Source organism: Canis lupus, chromosome 34, assembly GCF_011100685.1.
Source record: "Canis lupus familiaris isolate Mischka breed German Shepherd chromosome 34, alternate assembly UU_Cfam_GSD_1.0, whole genome shotgun sequence".
NCBI lineage: Eukaryota > Metazoa > Chordata > Mammalia > Carnivora > Canidae > Canis > Canis lupus.
This window is the reverse complement of record NC_049255.1, coordinates 16,824,620-16,845,894: the sequence shown is the minus strand read 5'-3', so window position 1 is coordinate 16,845,894 and position 21,275 is coordinate 16,824,620. Positions and strand designations below refer to the sequence as shown.

Below are 21,275 nucleotides of genomic sequence, written 5' to 3'. Positions count from 1 at the left end.
TTAAGAGTCCCACTCTGGATTTTGGCTCAGGTCATGATCTTGGGGTCCTGAGGTTGACTGACCCCCATGACCAATCGGCTCCATACTCAGCATGGACCCTGCTTGTCCTTCTCTCCCTGTGCTTCTCCCCCAGAAAGTAGGCACATGGACATGCTGTCAAATAAATAAATAAATAAACAAATAAACAAACTTTAAAAACAAAAACAAAAAACAGACTGCTCCTCACCTCCTCCACACACACGCACATTTTCTCTCCCAAATAAATCTAAAAAAAAAAAAAAACTCATCTTGGAAAGTGAAAGAAGCCAGACACATAAGCACATACATAAATGATTCCATTTTTTAAAAATGATTCCATTTATATGAAGTTTTAGAACAGACAATCTATAATGAAAGAAAAGAGGATAATAGTTCAGGTGCTGATGGTGAGGACAGACTGGGAAGAACAAAGGAACTTTTTGGGATGAGAAAATTTATCTTAAGGGTGTGGATCGCATGGGCATATGCAACTGTGAAAACTTATCCAACTGTACACAAAAATCTGTGCATTTCACTGAATGTAAACCACTTCAATTTACATTAGGACTATTAAGATATTTATCTAATCATGTCATCCCCTGCTCAAAATCTGCCAATGACTTTCCATAACACTTAAGAATAAAATCACACTCCTTAACATGACCCACAAGATCTTACATGAATTGAGCCCTGCCTGCCTCATCATCCTTAATCATTAAGATCCAGACACATTGGTCCTTTCTATTCTTCAAATACACCTCAATCTTTCCTTAGGATTTTGGTTTTGTTTAAGTAAGCTCTATGCCCAACACAGGGCTTGAACTCACAACTCCAAGATCAAGAATCACACATTCTATCAACTGAGCCAGCCAGGTGTCTCTCCTTAGGATTTTTGGACTTAAGGTTCCCTCTACCTGGAATGCACTTTCCCCAAGTTAGCTTTTCTAGACCCCAGCTCAAATGTCTACCTTGTCAAAGAAGGCCTTCCTTAATCATACTATCCAACACAGCTTTCCCTATCTTCCCTTCCAAAGTTCCTGGGCACTCTCAATACATTATTTGCTGAATAAGTAAATGAAGGGATAACAGATACGTGTCAAAATACAAATACCCACAGGGAACATAACCACTAGCTTATGGTAACTTTTATCACTCCTGATACTTACAAATCTATTTGATATTTCTACATTTTGAAAGGTATTATAGCTAAATGTTTAAAATAAAGGGATGGGCAAAGTTTGTGTTTATTGTTTTATTTTTTATTTTTTAAAGATTTATTTATTTATTTGTTCATGACAGAGAGAGAGAGAGAGAGAGAGAGAGAGAAAGGCAGAGACACAGGCAGAGGGAGAAGCAGGCTCCATGCAGGGAGCCTGACGTGGGACTCGATCCCGGGACTCCAGGATTGCGCCCTGGGCCAAAGGCAGGCGCTAAACCGCTGAGCCACCCAGGGATCCCCCAAAGTTTGTGTTTAAAAAAAAATTTTTTTTAAGTAAGTTCCACAGTGGAGTCCAACGTGGAGTTTGAACTCACAACCCTGAGACCAAGACCTGAGTTGAAATCAAGAGTTGGATGCTTAACGGACTGAGCCACCCAGGTGCTCTGGGATGTGCAAAGTTATTATACACAGATACATGCAAATGAAAAGATAACTGGCATGGCATGATTAGTAACCAACAGGATAACTGAACACCAATAAACTTTTTTGTTTTGTTTTGTTTTGTTTGTTTTTTTTTACCAATAAACTTTAATAATGATTATGTTACTATTAAAGGACACAATCAGGGGATCCCTGGGTGGCTCAGCAGTTTGGTGCCTGCCTTCGGTCCAGGGTGTGATCCTGGAGTCCTGGGATCTAGTCCTACATCCAGCTCCCTGCGTGGAGCCTGCTTCTCCCTCTGCCTCTCTCTCTCAGTCTGTGTCTTTCATGAATAAATAAATAAAATATTTTTAAAAAAATAAAATAAATAAAGGACACAATCACAAAGATATGCCATAAACATCGAACATGTTAAAATGTACAAAATAAACCAAAATACAAGGAAATTTTAAGAAAATCACAATCATTACAGGGGAATTTGAACATGTACCTCAGAAATTTAAAAGATGAAGAAAACAACAGACAAAAATACCAATAGTATAGATAATGCAATTTACAAGCCAGATTTAACAGCTACTAGGGCCTAGCTGGCTCAGTCGGTACAGGGCATGTCTCTTGAACTCAGGATTGTGACTTCAAGTCCCACACTGGGTGTGGAGCCTATTTTTAAAAAGTAACAAAAATTTTTAAAAAAATTATAGCTACACATCAGTCTGAACACAACAGACAATACTGTTTAAGATTATCTATAGAAAGTCATTAAAATTAAATCAGGGTGTCTGGGTGGCTCAGTCAATTAAGCATCTGGCTTTGGCTCAGGTCACGATCATGGGACAGAGCCTGGCATCCGGCTCCCTGCTCAATGAGGAGCCTGCTTCTCCCTCTCCTGTTCCCCCTGCTTGTGTTCTCTCACTCTCTGTCATATAATTTGGTAAAATCTTTAAAAAAATTAAGTCATGAGATGGAATATAAAGTCATAATTATTACAAAACATTCTCTGATCCTAATAAAACTAAATATGAAATCATTAACAAGAACATTCTATGAAATGGAAAACAAAATACTTTTCTAAATAACTCATGACTCAAAGAGAAATTTAAAATAAGACTTTTAAAATTATCAACAAAAAGAGCACTGTATCTAAACCTATGAAGATGTGGTCAAAATCATCAGTAGAGAAAAATGACAGACCAGTTTTCTTTTGTGAATACAGATAAAAAATATAACCCGCTGGATGGGATTTATAAGATTTTCTTTCTTTATTTGGGTGAGAGAGCTAGCACGCATGCAGGAGCAGGAGGAAGGGCAGAGAGGGAAAGGGAGAAGCAGACACCCCGCTGAGTGCAGAGCTAGATCCCAAGACACTGAGATCATGACCTGAGCTGAAGTCAGACGTTCAAGCCACCCAGAGGACCCCAGTACAGCAGAGTATTAGAAAAACAGAAAAATAACTAGAAGCTTTTCTTATCAGCAATAAATAACTAGAGATCTAGAAGCAAGGTGACTTGCACTAAATTTGACTAATGTTGAATCTTTAGGAATCCATTTAATAAATTACATATTGGAAATTAAAATAGCAGCTTTTACCCCAACATCATCCAAGGCTTCCCGAAGACTGCCCAATGTGTATTATAAGAAAAAAAATATCCATTTTGATATCCATTTTTTTCTTTTCTTTTTTTTATTTTGAGAAAAATCATTTGGCATGAAGAAGTCCTATCAAAAAGATCAAAATATAAGAGACCCCAGCTGGCTCAGAAGAATCATGATCTTGATCTCAGGATTGTGAGTTCAAGCCCCATACTGGGTGCAGAGATTACTAAAAAATAAACTTTTTTAAAAAATCAAAATATATTTCAATGTCGATTTAAATTTGTCCTTTTATTTAAAGATTAGTCATTAAACTGTCATCTCCTTGACATAGGTAACTGAAAATATACACAGCTAATTTTCTCACCCAAATCTTGCTTTTTATCACAATACAAGCAATTTAGTGACCTCGTGGCACAATGGTAGCATGTCTGACTCCACAATACAAGCAATCTGAAGTATTGTATTATATGAAAGATTCAGATCAAAGGAACTCTAAAAAGGAGAAGATTCTGTTCTAATTTTAAGCTGGTACTAACAAAAACTCTGTATCCTAATTATTCTAAGCCAGATTTTATATATAAAACCATTTGCATATACTCTCATTTTTGGTCAACATAATCAATGTTTCTTCAACTCATCTGGTATAGGAAAAAATAGGTCTTTTAAGTAAAAATGGTCAGAATTTTACACTGGACCAGAATGGTGGGGAGCTGCCCAGAGGTCAGTAGTTAGCATCTGATATGGGCTAGTCACAGTACAACATGTAAGAGCTCAGCAAAACAGAAAAGCTAAATATCTGAGCTCAAAAAAATTGTGCTACTGGGGTACCTGGGGGCCTAGTCAGTTAGTATCCAACTCTTGGTTTTGGCTCAGACCATGATCTCATGGGTTGTGGAATCGAGTCCCATATCAGGCTCTGCACTCAGTCGGAGTATGCTTGAAGATTCTCTCCCTCCCCCCACACTCTCTCTTAAAAAAAAATGTATTATTATTTAAGATTATAGATTTCCAGGTCAAAAATACATACTTTCCTATTATAAACAAAATTGCTAAAGACGACACGAGTTGCCATATAAGGTCAGCCCTAGGATCCATTCAGGCCAGTACTTTATCTCCTATCTACAAAGTAACATGTCAAAGAGTTCAGAATAAAACAGCTATTCTAAATCATCCATGCCACTGCTTCTAGCTGTTAGTGTTAGAACTGGAGAGGTGGCCTTACGTTGTTTTACCCTTCCCTTACTCCACCACTTCAACACACCTTCTCTGGACAGAGTGAGCTATATATATGAAATGTTTAAGGGTTTTGAGACATTTAAGGTAAATTCTTAAATTGACAGAAGGAAATAAAGAGGCACCTGGCTAGCTCAGCTAGAGGAGCATGCAACTCTTGATTTCAGAGTCCTGAGTTCAAGCCCCATGTTGGGTATAGACTGCTCGAATAAATAAATAAACTTTTTAGACAGAAAAAAGAGGGACGCCTGGGTGGTTCAGTGGTTTAGCGCCTGCCTTTGGTTCAGGGTGTGATCCCAGGATCCGGATGGGATGCCTGGGTGGCTCAGCTGTTGAGTGTCTGCCTTTGGCTCAGGGCATGATCCCGGAGTCCTGGGATCAAGTCCCGCACCAGGCTCTCTGCATGGAGTCTGCTTTTCCTCCCTCTTCCTTTTCCCTTTTTCTTTCTTTCTTTTTTTTTTTTTAAAGATTTTACTTCTTTATTCATGAGAGACACAGAAAGAGAGAGGCAGAGACACAGGCAGAGGGAGAAGCAGGCTCCATGCAGGGAACCCGATGTGGGACTCAATCCCAGTACTCTAGGACCACGCCCTGAGCTGAAGGCAGAGGCGCTTAACTGCTGAGCCTCCCAGGTGTCCCTCCTCCCTCTTCCTATGTCGCTGTCTCTGTGTGTCTCTCATGAATAGATAAATAAAATCTTTTAAAATAATAACCTTTTCTTTTCTTAATTTAAATTCAATTAAGTAACATTAGTGTATTATTAGTTTCAGAGGTGGAAGTCAATGTCATCAGTCTAACACCCAGAGCTCACTACATCATGTGCCCTCCTTAATATCTATTATCCAGTAACCCCATCCCCCTACCCCCCCCAGCAATCCTCAATTTATTGTCTCTTATGGTTTGTCTCACTTTCTGATAACATTTTGTTTTATTTTTCCCCTCCCTTCCCCTATGCTGTTTCTTAAATTCCACATGAGTGAAATCATAACTGTCTTTCTCTGATTGACTTATTTGCATAATGACTTATTTGCATAATACCCTCCCCTTCCATCCAGTAATTTTTTTCTTTTTTAAAGATTTATTTATTTATTCATTCATGAGAGACACAGAGAGAAACAGAGAGGCAGAGACACAGGCAGAGGGAGAAGCAGACTCCACACAGGGAGCCCGACGTGGGACTCGATCCTAGGTCTCCAGGATCATGCCCTGGGCCAAAGGCAGACGCTAAACTGCTGAGCCACCCAGGGATCCCCAATTTTTTTTTAAATCATGTACAATAACAGTGACGGCGTACCTGGCTGGTTCAGTGGATGGAGTGTGCAAATCCTTTTTTTTAAAGATGTATTTATTCAGTGAGAGCAAGAGCATGCAGGGGGAAAGGGGGAGCCAAAGAAGAGAGACCCTTAAGCAGACTCCATGCTGAGCATTGAGCTCAACACAGGGTTCAACCTCACAACCCTGAGATCACAACCTGAGCTGAAACCAAGAGTCAGAGGAAGGTACAACTCTTGATCTCAGCATTGTGTAGGTTCAAGTCCTACACTGGGTATAGAAATTATTTAAGATTAAATCTTTAAAAAAATGATAAACCCAATATATATTAACCTTAAACAAGTCTATTTACAGATTATCCCTTCCAAAGTATGTGAGTACATGCTATATGTATATTTACAAGGTGGCAGGAAGTCAACTGGGTAATCAACATTAGGAAGGTTAATTTGGGGTGGGGAGGGCACATATTAGTAATACTTTTAAATTTTAGTTTATCCTAAAATATTTCAGATATTCAAAAAGTAAAAAAGGATCAGGGGATTAAAAGACATTTTTAAAAGTATCTGCCTTTGGCTCAGGTCATGATTCCAGAGTCCTGGGATCGAGCCCCACATCGTGTGGGGAGTCTGCTTCTCCCCTCTCTCTCTCTCTGCTTCTCCCCATCTCAAGCTCTCTCTCCCATGTGTGCTCACTCTCTCTCAAATGAACAAAATCTTTTAAAAAAAAATATATACTTCCTTATATGCACTAGTAAATATGTTAAGATTATTTTTATTTGAGAGAGCGTAAGCAAGAACAAGAAACAGCACAAGACAGCATGAGTATGGGGTAGAGAGAGATGCAGACTCTCTGGTAAGCAGGGAGCCCAACATGGAGCTCAAGGCCAGGATCATGACCTGAGCTGAAAGCATACACTTAACTGACTGAGCCACCCAGGTGCCCAGTATATAGGATGCTTTAAAAATAAAATGTAAATAAAGAAATTATGGGGAACACCTGGGTGGCTCAGTGGTCGGGCGCCTGTCTGCCTTTGGCTCAGGGCATGATCCCAGAGTCCTGGGATCAAGTCCCACATTGGGCACTCTGCATGGAGCCTGCTTCTCTCCCTTCCTATGTCTCTGCCTCTATCTGTGTGTCTGTCTCATGAATAAATAAATAAAATCTTTTTTTAAAAATTATGTACATTCATGGAATGGATACATCAGTTCCACTACAATGTAACATATACATTCCTAAAAATCACCATGCTGTATAAAACTGAATAAAAACCACAAAGCATCAGGAAAATGGGGTTAAGGACACAACATTCAAAAATGTGACATAAAAAAAGGTAATCTAATAAAAATAGTAGCACAATTTTATACATTAAATGGTAATGAAATACATAAATGCTACAATAAATATGGCAGTTCACCTTGAAAAAGACCTCAGGTTTGCCTGGCAATGTGGGCACTAAAAGGTTACGGCTTGTATGTTACCATGAAGTGACAGAAGGAGGTAATCTGAAATCAAAATTGTAGTGCCAGGGCAGTCTGGGTGGCTCAGCGGTTTAGTGGGTGGCTCGGAGGTTTAGCGCCGTCTTCAGCCCAGGATGTGATCCTGGAGTCCTGGGATCGAGTCCCACATCGGGCTCCCTACATGGCGCCTGCTTCTCCCTCTGCCTATGTCTCTGCCTCTCTCTCTCTCTCTCATGAATAAATAAAATCTCTTTTAAAAATTATAAAAAAAAGTTGTAGCACCAGATGTGGCTCATAAGAGAAAAATAAGCTGAGGTAGGTAGCAGAATGATAGCTGCCAGGCATGTGCAGCTGTGTAGTCCTTTCTGTGGCTCAGTTCAGCAAAGTGCAGTTTTCTGCATTCACCTAACATTTCTTGTAGACAAAATCTTATAAGCAAATGTGAAATTCACATTATACTCAAATAGTTCCCTAATAGATTAACTGCACTAGAACAAATTCATGTTTTCTTAAAGCAATACTGACTGTACTACTGTAATTTGTAATGCAGCCATGATAAGGAATGTGCTGATATGATAAATAGAATCCTTAAAAAAAAAAAAAATGGGACGCCTAGGTGGCTCAGCAGTTTAGCACCTGCCTTTGTTTTGTTTGTTTGTTTGTTTGTTAAATTTATTTATTTATTGAGAGAGAGCAAAAGAGAGGCAGAGACACAGGCAGAGAGAGAGGCAGGCTCCATGCAGGGAGCCCGACATGGGACTCGATACCGGGTCTCCAGGATCACACCCCAGGCTGCAGGCAGCACTAAACTGCTGCGCCACCGGGGCTGCCCTAGCACCTGCCTTTGGCCCAGGGTGTGATCCTGGGGTCCCGGGATCGAGTCGCACAACAGGTTCCCTGCAAAAGAGCCTGCTTCTCCCTCTGCCTGTGTCTCTGCCTCTCTCTGTCTTTCATGAATAAATAAAATTAAAAAAAAAAAAAAAGAATGTGCTGATATGAAAGTACCTCCAAATTAAACTGTGAAATGAAAAAAAGCAAGGTGCAGAATAATGTGTATATTTTGATTCCTTCTGTGTAAACTAGAGATGAAAATAAATTTAAAAATTCTGGTATACACTCGTGTAGGCCTGGAAGAAAAGATTAAAAAATGATTAACAATCGTTGCTCTTGGGTAGTGATTTTTCCTTTTATGTTATTCCTGACTACAACATTTGAACTTTCTAAAACATGTTCATGCATTACTTTAGGGAGGAAAATGTCAAAAGGACTAATCTGTGAGATGGAATATAGTTTTACCCTGCTATCTTAAAGTGCAGCATTCCTACAAAAACTTTCCTAACTTGAAATGGTGTATCCCCTACTTTCTGAAATTTCACATTACACTACCTCACTTTTTCAAAAGACCTATATCAGTACCTGTTTTCCTTAATTCAAAATCAGAAGAGGATTTTTGCTCTTATGCAAAAGCCATGAGCATCTTTCTTTATAAAACCAAAGTGGCATAATATGAACTTTCAGAAAGCGGGGGATACCTATATAGAGGTCTTTATGTCTCTGTTTTCTTCTTCACTAAATGTTCACAAGAACACAACTACATAGTGTGGAACAACAAACTCTCATACGTTGCTGTTGGGAATATAAAGTGGTACAACCACTTTAGGTACTACTTTGGAAAACAGTTTGGCAGTGTCTTAAAAAGTTAAAGATACCCTACAACATGACCCAGCCAGTCCATTCCTGTATATCTACCCAAAAGAAATAAAAGGGGATCCCTGGGTGGCGCAGCAGTTTGGCGCCTGCCTTTGGCCCAGGGCGCGATCCTGGAGACCCGGGATCGAATCCCACGTCGGGCTCCCGGTGCATGGAGCCTGCTTCTCCCTCTGCCTATGTCTCTGACTCTCTCTCTCTCTCTCTCTCTCTCTCTGTGACTATCATAAAAAAAATATATATATATAATAAAATAAAAAATAAAAGAAATAAAAGCATGTCCTTACAAAAACTTGTAAGCACATGTTCACAGCAACTTTATCTGCAGTAGTCAAAAACCAGAAATAATCTAAATGTCCATTAACAGGTGAATGGATAAACAAATTGTAATATATCCATACATACAATATTCATCAATAAAAAGGAATGAACTAATACATAGAGCAACATGACTTAATCTCAAAACAATGCTGAGTGAAAGAAGCCAGTTTACGTATATACTATAATCATTCCATTCATATAAAATGCGAACTAGTCTACATTGACAGAAAGCTCATCACAGGTTGCCAGAGGAAGGACAATGACAGGAAGAGGGAGAAGGATTAAAAGGGGGATAAGAAAAATTTGTGGGATGTTTACTATTTTGATTGTGGTGATGGTTTCATAGGTGTATAAATCTGTTGAAACTTCGGAAATTGCCTACTTTGTGCGGTTTGTAGATGCCAACTGTACCTCAATGACACTGTTTAAAAACACACACAAGGGCAGTCCGGGTGGCTCAGAGGTTTAGCACCTGCCTTTGGCCCAGGGCGTGATCCTGGAGACTTGGGATCGAGTCCCACGTCAGGCTTCCCGCATGGAGCCTGCTTCTCCCTCTGCCTGTGTCTCTGCTTCTCTCTCTCTCAAGAATAAATAAACACACACACACACACACACACACACACAACTGGGGCACCTGGGTGGCTCAGTTGGTTGAGCATCTGACTCTCCGTTTCAGTTCAGGTTGTGATCTAAGGGTCCTGAGATCAAGTTCCGCACTGGCTCTGCACTCAGCATGGAGTCAGCTGGCAATTCTCCCTCCCCCTTTACCATTCTCCCCTGATCCCTGCATGCTCGGGCTCTCTCTCTCTCTCTCTCTCTCTCCCTCTAATAAATAAAATCTTTAAAAATAACACACACACCCCCATTGAATAGTCTGCACAAAAAACATATAAAGAATACACAATAGGAACTCTCATACTTGTTGGTGGAAATGTAAAATGGCGCAGCTGCTGCAGAAAAGCTTGGCAGTTCCTTAAAAAGTTAAACAGAATCAGGGTGCCTGACTGGTTCTGAGGGAAAAGCTTGAAATTCTTGATATCAGGATTCTGAGTTTACTAAACCCTGAGTTGAGTGTAGAGATTACAAACAAAACAAAACAAAAAACCCAGACTAAACTTAAAAAAAAAAAAGCAAAAAAAAAGTTAAACCAATTTACTATATAACCTAGCCATTCTACTCCTAGGTATATATCCAAGAGAACTAAAATGATATGTCAACATAAAAACTTACATGTAAATGTTCATTTAACAGTATTACTCACCATGGCGGAAAAGTATAAACAATTACCAACTGATGACTAGACAAAATGTGACATATTCATACAAGAGATTATTATTAAGTGATAAAAACTATGTACTGGGCAGCCCCGGTGACACAGCGGTTTGGCGCCGCCTGCAGCCCAGGGTATGATCCTGGAGACCCAGGATCGAGTTCCACGTGGGGCTCCATGCATGGAGCCTGCTTCTCCCTCTGCCTGTGTCTCTGCCTCTCTCTCTCTCTCTCTGTTTCTCTCATGAATAAATAAATAAAATCTTTAAAAATAATAATAAATTTTAAAAAAAGAAAAAAAAAAAACTAGGTACTGACACATGCTACACCACAGGTGGACTGAATACAGCATGCTAACTGAAAGAAACCAGATACTAAAGGCCACATGTTATTTGATTCACAATTATATGAAATGTACTTGCAAATCCACAGACACAAAAAGTGGCTGCTGAGGGACAGGGGGGAACCAGAACTGACTGTTAACAGGTATGGGGTTTCTTTCTGGGGTGATGGAAATATTTTGGAATTAGATAGTAGAAATGGTTGCATAACCTTGTAAATATACTAAAACCCACAGAATTATACACTTTAGAATGATGAATTTTACATTATGCAAATTAATCTCAATTTTAAAAAGTAAACACACTCTTGGAGTGCCCAGGTGCCATAGCTGGTTGAGCGTCGGACTCTCGGTTTCAGTTGGAGTAGTGATCTCAGGGTCATGAGATTGAGCCCCACCGTGGGTCAGCGATCAACAGAGAGTCTGTTTAAGACTCACTCTCGGGGATTCCTGGGTGGCTCGGTGGTTTCGCGCCTGCCTTTGGCCCAGGGCGCGATCCTGGAGTCTCGGGTTCGAGTCCCACGTAGGGCTCCTGGCATGGAGCCTGCTTCTCCCTCTGCCTGTGTCTCTGCCTCTCTCTCTCTCTCTGTCTATCATAAATAAATAAAAATAAATCTTAAAAAAAAAAAAAAAAGACTCCTTCTCCCTCTACCTCTCACCCCTGGCACTGGTGCTCACATACTCTCTCTCTAAATAAATAAATCTTAAAACAAACAAACAAAAAAAGCATACACGCTCTAGGGGAACCTGGGAAGCACAGTCAGTTGGGCATCTGACTCTTGGTTTCTGCTGGACATGATCTCTGGGTCTTGGGATGGGGTCCTGTGTCAGTGTGCTTGGGTTTCTGTCTTTCTCCCTCTCCCTCTCACTGCTTATGCATGCATACGCATTCTCTCTCATATAAATACACAAATCTTAAAAAAATAGTACACACACTCTCAAACTATTTTTTTTAAGATTTTATTCCTTTATTTTATTTTATTTTTTTATTTTTTTATTTATGATAGTCACACAGAGAGAGAGAGAGGCAGAGACATAGGCAGAGGGAGAAGCAGGCTCCATGCACCGGGAGCCCGACGTGGGATTCGATCCCGGGTCTCCAGGATCATGCCCTGGGCCAAAGGCAGGCGCCAAACCGCTGCGCCACCCAGGGATCCCTATTCCTTTATTTTAGAGAGAGTGAGTCAGACAGCATGAGTAATAGGGGCAGGGGAAGAGGGAGAGAGAATCTCAATCTCCATGCTAAGTGAATGTAGAGCTGGACGCAGGGCTTGATTCTAGGACCCTGAGATCATGACCTGAGCAGAAACCAAAGGTCAGACGCTTAACCCTCTGAGCCACCCAGATGCCCCTCAAACTAATTTTTAAGAAACAAAATAGGTAACAATCACCAATGTAGCCACATAACTAAATGAATAAACATACAAATCAAGCTGAAGCGCCCCTTGGCATTCTCCTCACCTCCTTCACTATCAACACATAACAGGTCATCTCCCACACACACACACTCATAGCTCATTATTCAGATAAACAGAATAAACAATCCCTGGCGGGAGAACTAGTTCTTCTACCTCTCTGTCTACAGTCATCAAAGTTCGCATGCCTGAACACAATTACCTTTCAACGGATTCGTATTTCACCTCTACCTCCTCTCTTGCTTACTGAAATGCTATTCATTCATCTTTCAAAAACCAAATCAAATTCCAACTCATCCACGAAGTGCTCTCCATTCTTCAAAACTTTTTCCAACTGACAGAACAGATGTTATAGACACAATTCATAAGTCTTCTATGAGGGAAAAATGCACTGACTCTCACCCTCTATTCGGTAGCAGTGTGAAAAACAGGGTAAGAGGGGCAGGATTAAAGGTAGGGAGATGGGGGTGAATTCAAGGATTGGCAGTGAAAATTCAAATACAAATCTCTGGTTAAATAAGAAGAAAATCCTCTTTATCAGAATCTATCCTAAGAAATTGCTCTCAACTTGTCATATGTGGGCTGCACTTACAGATCTACAATTAGCTTTCCTCTTCTGTATATTTTATAATACATGACTGGAAGCAGTCTATAGCAAATTATAGTGTATCCAATGAATGAATATGAAGACATTTTAATATGGAGGGATATGATTTTATATGTGGAAAACTCTAAAGATCCCACAAAAAAATATCTGTAGAAATAAATGAATTCAGCAAAGTAGCAAGATAGTCAACACACAAAAATCAGTTGCATTTCTATACACAGTGAAAAATCTGAAAAGAAAATTCAAAAACAGTTCCATTTATAATAGCATCAATGAATAAAATGCAGTTGACCTTTTTTTTTTTTTTTTAAGATTTTATTTATTCATTCATGAGAGGCAGAGAGAGAGGCAGAGACACAGGCAGAAGGAGAAGCAGGCTCCACGCAGGGAGCCGGACCCGACACAGGACTCGATCCTAGGTCTCCAGGATCACGCCCTGGGCCAAAGGCGGCACCAACCGCGAGGCAGAGGCACTGGGGCTGCCCACAGTTGACCTTTCAACAATGCAGGAATTGGGGGCACCAACTAGCCACAGTCAAACATCTATGTATAACTTTTGACTCCCCCAAAACTTAACTACTAATAGCCTCTGTTGACCAGAAGCTTTACCAATAATAGAAACAATTAACAAATATTCTGTAGATTATATGTATTATATATTGTATTCTTACAATAAAATAAGGTAGAGAAAATATTAAGAAAATCATGAAGAGTAAATACATTTACAGTACTGCATCAAAAAATTCTGCATATTGGGATCCCTGGGTGGCTCAGTGGTTTAGCACCTGCCTTCGGCCCAAGGCATAATCCTGGGGTCCCGGGATCAAGTTCCACATCGGGCACCCTCCATGGAGCCTGCTTCTGCCTTTGCCTGTGTCTCTGCCTCTCTCAGTCTCTCATGAATAAATAAATAAAATCTTAAAAAAAAAAATTCTGCATATTAAATGTTTCCACACAATTCAAACCTGTGTGGTTCAAGGGTCAACTGCACTTGGGAATTAACTTAACCAAAGAGGTCAAAGACCTATACAATGAAAACTACAAAACACTGCTGAAAGAAATTAAAAACAGTATAACTAAATGGAAACACATCTCATATTAACAGAGTGGAAAATACTGTTTAAAAGTCAGTACTACCCAAAGCCATCTATAGATTTGATGCAATCCCTACCACAATTCCAATGACATTTTTTCATTCAGAAATAGAAAAACTCATCCTAAAATTTTTATAGAATTTCAAAGGACCCTAACCAAAACAATCTTGAAAAAGAACAAAACTGAAGGACTCATACTCCCTGATTTCAAAAGGTACTAGATGCTACAGTAATCAAAACAGCATGTTACTGCTGCCATGAACAGAAATATAGAGACCAGTGGAACAGAATAGAGCCCAGAAATAAAGCTTTGCACAGATGGCCAAGTTATTTTTGACAAGGGTGTCAAAATTATTCAATTAAGAAAGGACAGGGGTGCCTGGGTGGCTCAGCAGTTGAGCATCTGCCTTTGGCTCAGGATGTGATCCCGGAGTCCCAGGATTAAGTCCCACATCGGGCTTCCTGCATGGAGCCTGCTCCTCCCTCTGTCTATGTTTCTGCCTTCCTGTGTCTCTCATGAATAAATAAATAAAATCTTAAAAAAAAAAAAGAAAAGAAAAGAAAAGAAAAGAAAAGAAAAGAAAGAAAAGAAAAGAAAAGAAAAGAAAAGAAAAGAAAAGAAAAGAAAAGACAGTTTTGGGGAGGCCTGGGTGGCCCAGCAGTTTAACTCCTGCCTTCGGCCCAGGGCGTGATCCTGGAGTCCCGGGATCCAGTCTCAAATCAGGCTCCCTGCGTGGAGCCTGCTTCTTTCTCTGCCTATGTCTCTCATGAATAAATAAATAAAATCTTAAAAAAAAAAAAAAAAGTTTTTTCAACAAATGATGCTGGTAAAATTGAATATCTACATGCAAAAGAATGAAGCTGGATTCTTACCTAACAACATTTACAAAAATTAACTCAAAATGTACCAAAGACTTAAAAGTAAGACTGAAAATAATAAAACTCTTAAAAGCTTGACAACATTGGATTTACAAAGATTTCTTAGATATAACACCAAATGCATAGGTAATAAAAATAAATCGGACATCATGACAATTTTAAAATTTTGTGCATCAAAAGACACTATCAACAGTAAAAATGCAACTCACAGGAGAAAATATTTGCAAATCATATTCAATAAGGGATTCATACCCAGAACATAGAGAACTCCTAAAACTCAAAGCAACCAAAAAATCTGACTCAAAGTAGGCAAAATATTTAAATAAACATTTCTTCAATGATATATAAATGACCAAATAAGCACTTGAAAAGATGCTCAACATCACTAATATTAGGGAGGTACAAATCAAAAACACAGTGAGGGGCGCCTGGGTGGCTCAGTCGGTTAAGCATCTGCCTCAGGTCATGACCCTCAGGCTGAGCCCCATGTCGGGCTCCCGGCTTAGCAGGGAGTCTGCTTCTCCTTCTCCCACTGCCCCCACCTCTGCTTATGCGTGCTCTCTCTCTCTCACTCTCAAATAAATAAAATCTTTAAAAAAAAAAAAAAAAAACCCACACAGGGAGATTATAACCTCACACCCTTTAGGATGGCTATCAAAAAAAAAGAAAGAATCAGAAAACAAGTGTTGGTGAGGATGTGAAGAAACTGGAACCTTTGTACAATGTTGGAGGGAATACATGTGCAAGCCACTATGGCAAACAGTGGCAGTTCCTCAAAAAACTAAAAACAGATTTACTGTACGATCTAACAATTCCACTTCTAAATCCATATATACTGAAAAAACTAAAAGCAGGAACTTGAAGAGGTACACCCACGTTCTTAGCAGCATTATATACAATAGCCAGAAGATGGGAACAACCCAAGTATTCATCAACAGATGAATGGGTAAACAAAATGTGATATATACATACACTGGAATATTATTAAGCCTTAAAAAGGAAGGAAAGTTCTTTACTCAAAGAATACAAAAACACTAATTCAAAGGGATACATGTGCCCTTGTGTTTAGGGCAGCATTATTTATAATAGCCAAAATACAGAAGCAGCCCAAGTGTTCACTGATCAATGAATGGATAAAGATGTGGCATATATACACAATGGAATTTATGTAGCCATTTAAAAGAATGAAATCTTGCCATTTGCAACCACATGGATGGAGCTAGAGAGTATAATACCAAGTGAAATAAGTCAGTCAGAGAAAGACAAATACTGTATAATTTCACTGATATGTGGAATTTAGGAAATAAATGAGCAAAGGGGAGAAGAGACACAAACCAAGAAACAGACTCTTAATTACAGAGAACAAACTGGTTACCAGAAGAGAGGTGGGGGGATGGGTGAAATAGGTAAGTGCACTTGTGATCAGCACAGGGTAATGTATGAAAATGTTGAATCACTATATTGTACCCCTGAAACTAATATAACACTGTATGTTAACTGGAATTAAAATTAAAACAATTTTTTTTTAAAAAGGAAATCCTGACACATGCTACAACATGGATATGATCTTTGAAGATATTATACCAAGTGAAATAAACTCGTCAGAAAATGACAAATACTGGGATGCCTGGGTGGCTCAGTGGTTGAGCATCTGCCTTCCGCTCAGAAGGCAGGGTCCCAGGATGGAGTCCCGCGTCGGCTCCCTGCATGGAGCCTGCTTCTCCCTCTGCCTGTGTCTCTGCCTCTCTGTGTGTCTCTCATGAATAAATAAATAAAATCTTAAAAAAAAAAAAAAAAAGAAAATGACAAATACTGTATGATTCTACTTATATGAGGTACTTAATGTAGTCAAAATCAATCACAGAGACAGAAAGAACGATGGTTGCTGGGGACTAGGAGAAAGGGGGAATAGGGAGTTGTTTAATGGGCATAGATTTTCAGTTTTATAAGATGAAAAGAGTGACCAAAATGGATGGTGGTCATGGATGCACAATGTACAAATGTATGCTACAAATGCTACAAATACAATGCTACAAATGTATCTAATACCACTGAACTGCACACTTAAAAATCATTAAGGTGCTAAATTTTATGTGTATTCCACTATAATTGGGAAAAAAAAAAAAACAGAAGCATATGTAGGAGTTAAATGTTAAGTATGGCTTTTCCATTAACCATGTCCTTCCTGATGGAGCATATGTTATAAACTCATTTACTCCCAGAAGGGAAAAATACTTAAGAGCAGAAGTTCTGCAAGCTCTATGTCAAACTACATGTTTTCAAGATCTAAAAGGACTCTTGATAATCAATTCCCAAAAGTGATAAACACAAAAAGATATACACAGGATACAGAAAATCACCAATGGCAAATATATGTTAAAAAATGTTCAAACAAACAAACAAAAAAATGTTCAAACACTCTAGTAATCAATGAATGAAAAATTAAACAAGACACCATTTTTCACCTACCAAATTTAGTTTGGGAGCAGATGGAAATAAGGCATCTCGAAAAAGGCCCAGGTTTTTCTAATCCACACTCATTATCTTCCCTTCCTCAAGCCCCAATCAATTAATTATTCCAATCCCGTTTCCATCTCCCACTTCTAGAACTCTGGATAATAATAACAATGACCAGAGGTGCCTGGCTGGTTCAGCTGGTGGCACATGAGACTCTTGATCTCCAGGTTTTAAGTTCAAGCCCCACGATGGGTGTAGAGATCACTAAAAATTTTTTAATCTTAAAAATAATAATACCAATAACAAAACCAACAACCTCCAAATCCAATTGAGCATCTCACTAAACATCTCAAAGTCAGGGATGGACATCCTCTATCCTCTCTGAACTTATTTTTCCTGGCTTCCATGACACCTTTTGGTCTTCTGCCTTTTTTCCCTACCTCATTGGCTGTTTCTTCCATTCTATGTTCAATCTTCTTCCCATACTGCAGCTCGAAGTATTAGCGATCAAGTGTCAATTTTCACTTCTCTATCTATATTCTTTCCCTTGGTGATCTCATGCAGTCCCATACCTTTCAATATCATCTATGTAATGAATTCCAAAGTTTTATCTAACAGCTCCTAGCTCTCTCTTCCATGAGCTCTAAACCTGCACATCCAATTTCCTCAATATACCAACTTCATAACTGATATACATCTCACATTTAATATACCCAAAACAGAACTCGTGATTTTTCCCCCTTCAAGTTTCTCTTCCATTCTTCTCCCTCTCAGTAAATGTCACTATCTACCCATAGCTGCTCAAAACAACTACCAAAAAAAAAAAAAGAGAGAGAATTCTTGGGGCATCTGATTAGCTCAGTAAGTAGAGGATGCAACTCTTGATCTCAGAGACCTGAGTTCAAGCCCCAGGATGGGAAGAGAGTTTAACTTAATTTTAAAAAATATATAAAAGGGTGCTTGGGTGACCGAGTATGTTAAACATTCGACTCTTGACAGTTCAAGTCATGATCTCAGGGCCAAAAGATAGAGCCCCACTTCAGCTCCGCGCTCAGCAGAGTGTCTACTGGAGATTCTCTCTCTCTCTCTCCTCCCCACCCCTGCCCCCTCCTCCTGCTCTCTAGGACTCAAGCAATCCTTCTCTCTCAAATAAACAAATCCTTAAAAACACATTAAAAAAAAAAAAAGTAAAGAAGTCTCCTATTTTCCCACTAACCCACTCACAAGTCTTGTTCATTCTACAACCAAAATAATGTTTAAATCTCTGTACTCTTCATCTCGCTGCCACGGACCTAGTTCAAGGTACTGCAAACAGCATCCTAACTGATCTCCCCGCTCCCATATTCACCCTCTTCCTCTACAGAGCAGTCAGATTATGCTACCTGCCTTCTTAAAACCTTCAAAGGATTCGTATGAAAACTAAATTCCTAACCAGGGCATTATCTGCCCCACTATCTTTGAAAGAATATACAGAACCAAAAATACGCAATATCTCGAGGCAGCAGAACTATGAATACTCTTCCTCATTTTGCTTGTCTATATTTCTTCATTTTTCTATGATGAATACTTGCTATTTGCTTATTAAGAATAAAGGATACTGCCGAATACTGTATATTACATCTCGTTTTAACACCATAAGGAGAAAAGAGAATGGAAAATTGTAAGTAAACTCTAATTGCAACTGTTACAAGCTCAGATGAAAATACCAGCAAACACATCCAGAACACTAAGAAAGAGGTGTCAGGGCCGTGGGGTTATTTGGTGATATTTTCCTCCTCTACTTTCTATTCTTTACCCTGATTACACTCACGATAGAAGACAAGGTTATGATATAAACCTCATTCATTGTCTTTTGCAATCCGGCCACAACCCACCAAACCAGCCTTTCCTCCAAGTCCTCACTTTCCCAAGCTTTCCGCTGTCACCCCGCACTGTGTCACGCCTCTGGTGCTTCTAACTGGAGCGTATGCCTGGAAAATCCTCCAACCTTTCTAAATCCCACTCATCCTTCGCGAGGGAGGACCGTAAGGATGGCGACAGGTTGGAAGCAGACTCCGCGGTGCCTGTCGGTAAACCCACAACTTGCCGGTGCTGGAGCCAAATCTCGTCTCCGTCTCCACCGCAGGCCACCGAGCCCAACAGGCCGAGAGCTCCAGCCCCGGGGGTCCCTGACCCCGCCGCCCTCGGAGAGCGCTGAGCCCCGAGGAAGGACCCCACACACGCAGCTGCAGGCTCCCGCTCCGGAGACGCCCCCGACCGGCACGCTCACCCGGCCCGCTCCCCGCGGTGCTCGGCGGCCCGCAGTCGCCGGCTCCCTCCCCCTCCCCCGCCCGCCGGGGCCGCGCGGCGGGCAGGGTGGGGGAGGGGAGCGCACGTGCCCGCGCCGCCCCCGCCCAGACAATGCCCGGGAGAGCGGAGCGCGCGCCCGGCCGGCCCGACCCCGCTCCCGCCAACACTCACCCTCTCCCGGGTCTCCGGCCGAAGCGCAGGGCCCGCCGGGCGCGGCGAGAGGGCACGAGGGAGGTGCGGGAGCGGGCGAAGCCCCGCGGAGCCGCCCCGCCACGAGGCCCCAGCGACCCCGGAGCCCGCGGAAGCACACGGCTCGGCGGAGCCCGCCCGTCCGTCCCTCTCGGCCTCGCACGTCAGCACCAGGGGCGGGGCGAGGCGCGCGTGCGCGGCGGCGGCGGCGGCGCGCGCGCGGCCCGGGGGCGGGGCTTGCAGGGATGTGGGCGGGGCCGGGGCTCCCGCGGGGGCTGGGCCCCGCGCAGGGCTGGAGCTGGGGTTGGCGGCGGCCGGACTCTGATGGGGACTGGTGCTGCCGCACTGCCTGGGGAGCCTGGATGCCCGTTCTGGCAGAGGCACCGTCATTTATCATATTCCTCCCTAGAAGATGGCGAGTTCCAGCCTCCGGTCTGACAGACCGATATTCATTCTCCCAGCGTAGATGAACCTCCCACAGGTCTAAAACAGTAGTAATGATTTGTGTGTGTTTATCATCTTGTGCCAAGCTTTGTGTTAGGTGCTAGGGATACGGATAACAATAGTTATCACTGACCTATTATGCAGATGCAGAAATTGAGGCTCGGAAAGGTTGGGACTTCACTAGTTTATACAACTAGTGAGTGACCATCCATCAAATCCTAAGTATCTTTTGAGCCCACCTTTCCCTTTCTTTCTTCCTGTAACATCCTGCCTGAGGCCTCATCATCTCTCTGCCCAAGACTGCTGCAGCTCTCCAGGGATCTGTCTCTGTCTTCCTTCAATCTGTTCAACTCACTGTGTAAAAATTTACCCCTGGAGCTGAGTAGTAGGTTTAGAGAGAGTTCACTTATAATTTTTTATACTATTTATGTCATCAATTTTTTGGATGTACTTAAATTTAATAAATTGTTCTAAAGAATTTAGCATGCATGCAAAAAGTATTTGTTGAAGGGTGCCTAGGTGGCTCAGTGGGTTGAGCATCTGCCCTAGGCTCAGGTCATGATCCCAGAGTCCTGGGATGGAGTCCACTCCCTGCTCAGCAGGAAACCTGCTTCTCCCTCTGCCTCCTTCTGCCTGCCACTCCCTGTGCTTATGCTCTCTCTCTGTCAAATAAAATCTTAAAAAAATAAAAAGAAAAAGTATTTGTTAGGGGCACCTGCCTAGCACAGCCGGTTGAGCCTCCAACTCTTGGTTTCTACCAAGGTCCTGATCTCAGGGTGGTGGGATAGAGACCCTCCTCAGGCTCTGCTCATCAGAGAGTCAGCTTGAGATTCTCTCTCTCTCCATCCCCCCCACCCCCACTCCACCCTCATCTTCCTCTGCCCCTCCCCCTCAGACAAGCACATGTGTGCAGTGCGTGCTCCCTCTCAAATAAATAAATATTTTTAAAATACACATTTGTTGAATAAATGAATAGTAAGGCCAAGAACTGACTCCAAAGCTCTGCATAATAAGGGAATTGAAGGGTTATTAATATATCACACACAACCCAGATGCCTGGGTGGCTCAACAGTTGAGTACCTGCCTTCAGC

At 41.3% G+C, this 21,275-nt stretch overlaps 1 protein-coding gene across 2 annotated transcripts in view; it reads right to left on the bottom strand.

Annotated features, from left to right (window-relative positions):
* YEATS2 (YEATS domain containing 2) overlaps positions 1 to 19,877 on the bottom strand; it is a 122,292-nt gene extending 102,415 nt beyond the window's left edge. The window contains exon 1 of one of the 2 annotated variants that reach the window (XR_005383794.1): positions 19,723 to 19,877. The gene's annotated coding sequence lies outside the window, so the exon portion shown is untranslated. The remainder of the gene's footprint in view (positions 1 to 19,722) is intronic. The other variant, XM_038583513.1, reaches the window with a different exon arrangement.
* Positions 19,878 to 21,275: the final 1,398 nt, after the last annotated feature.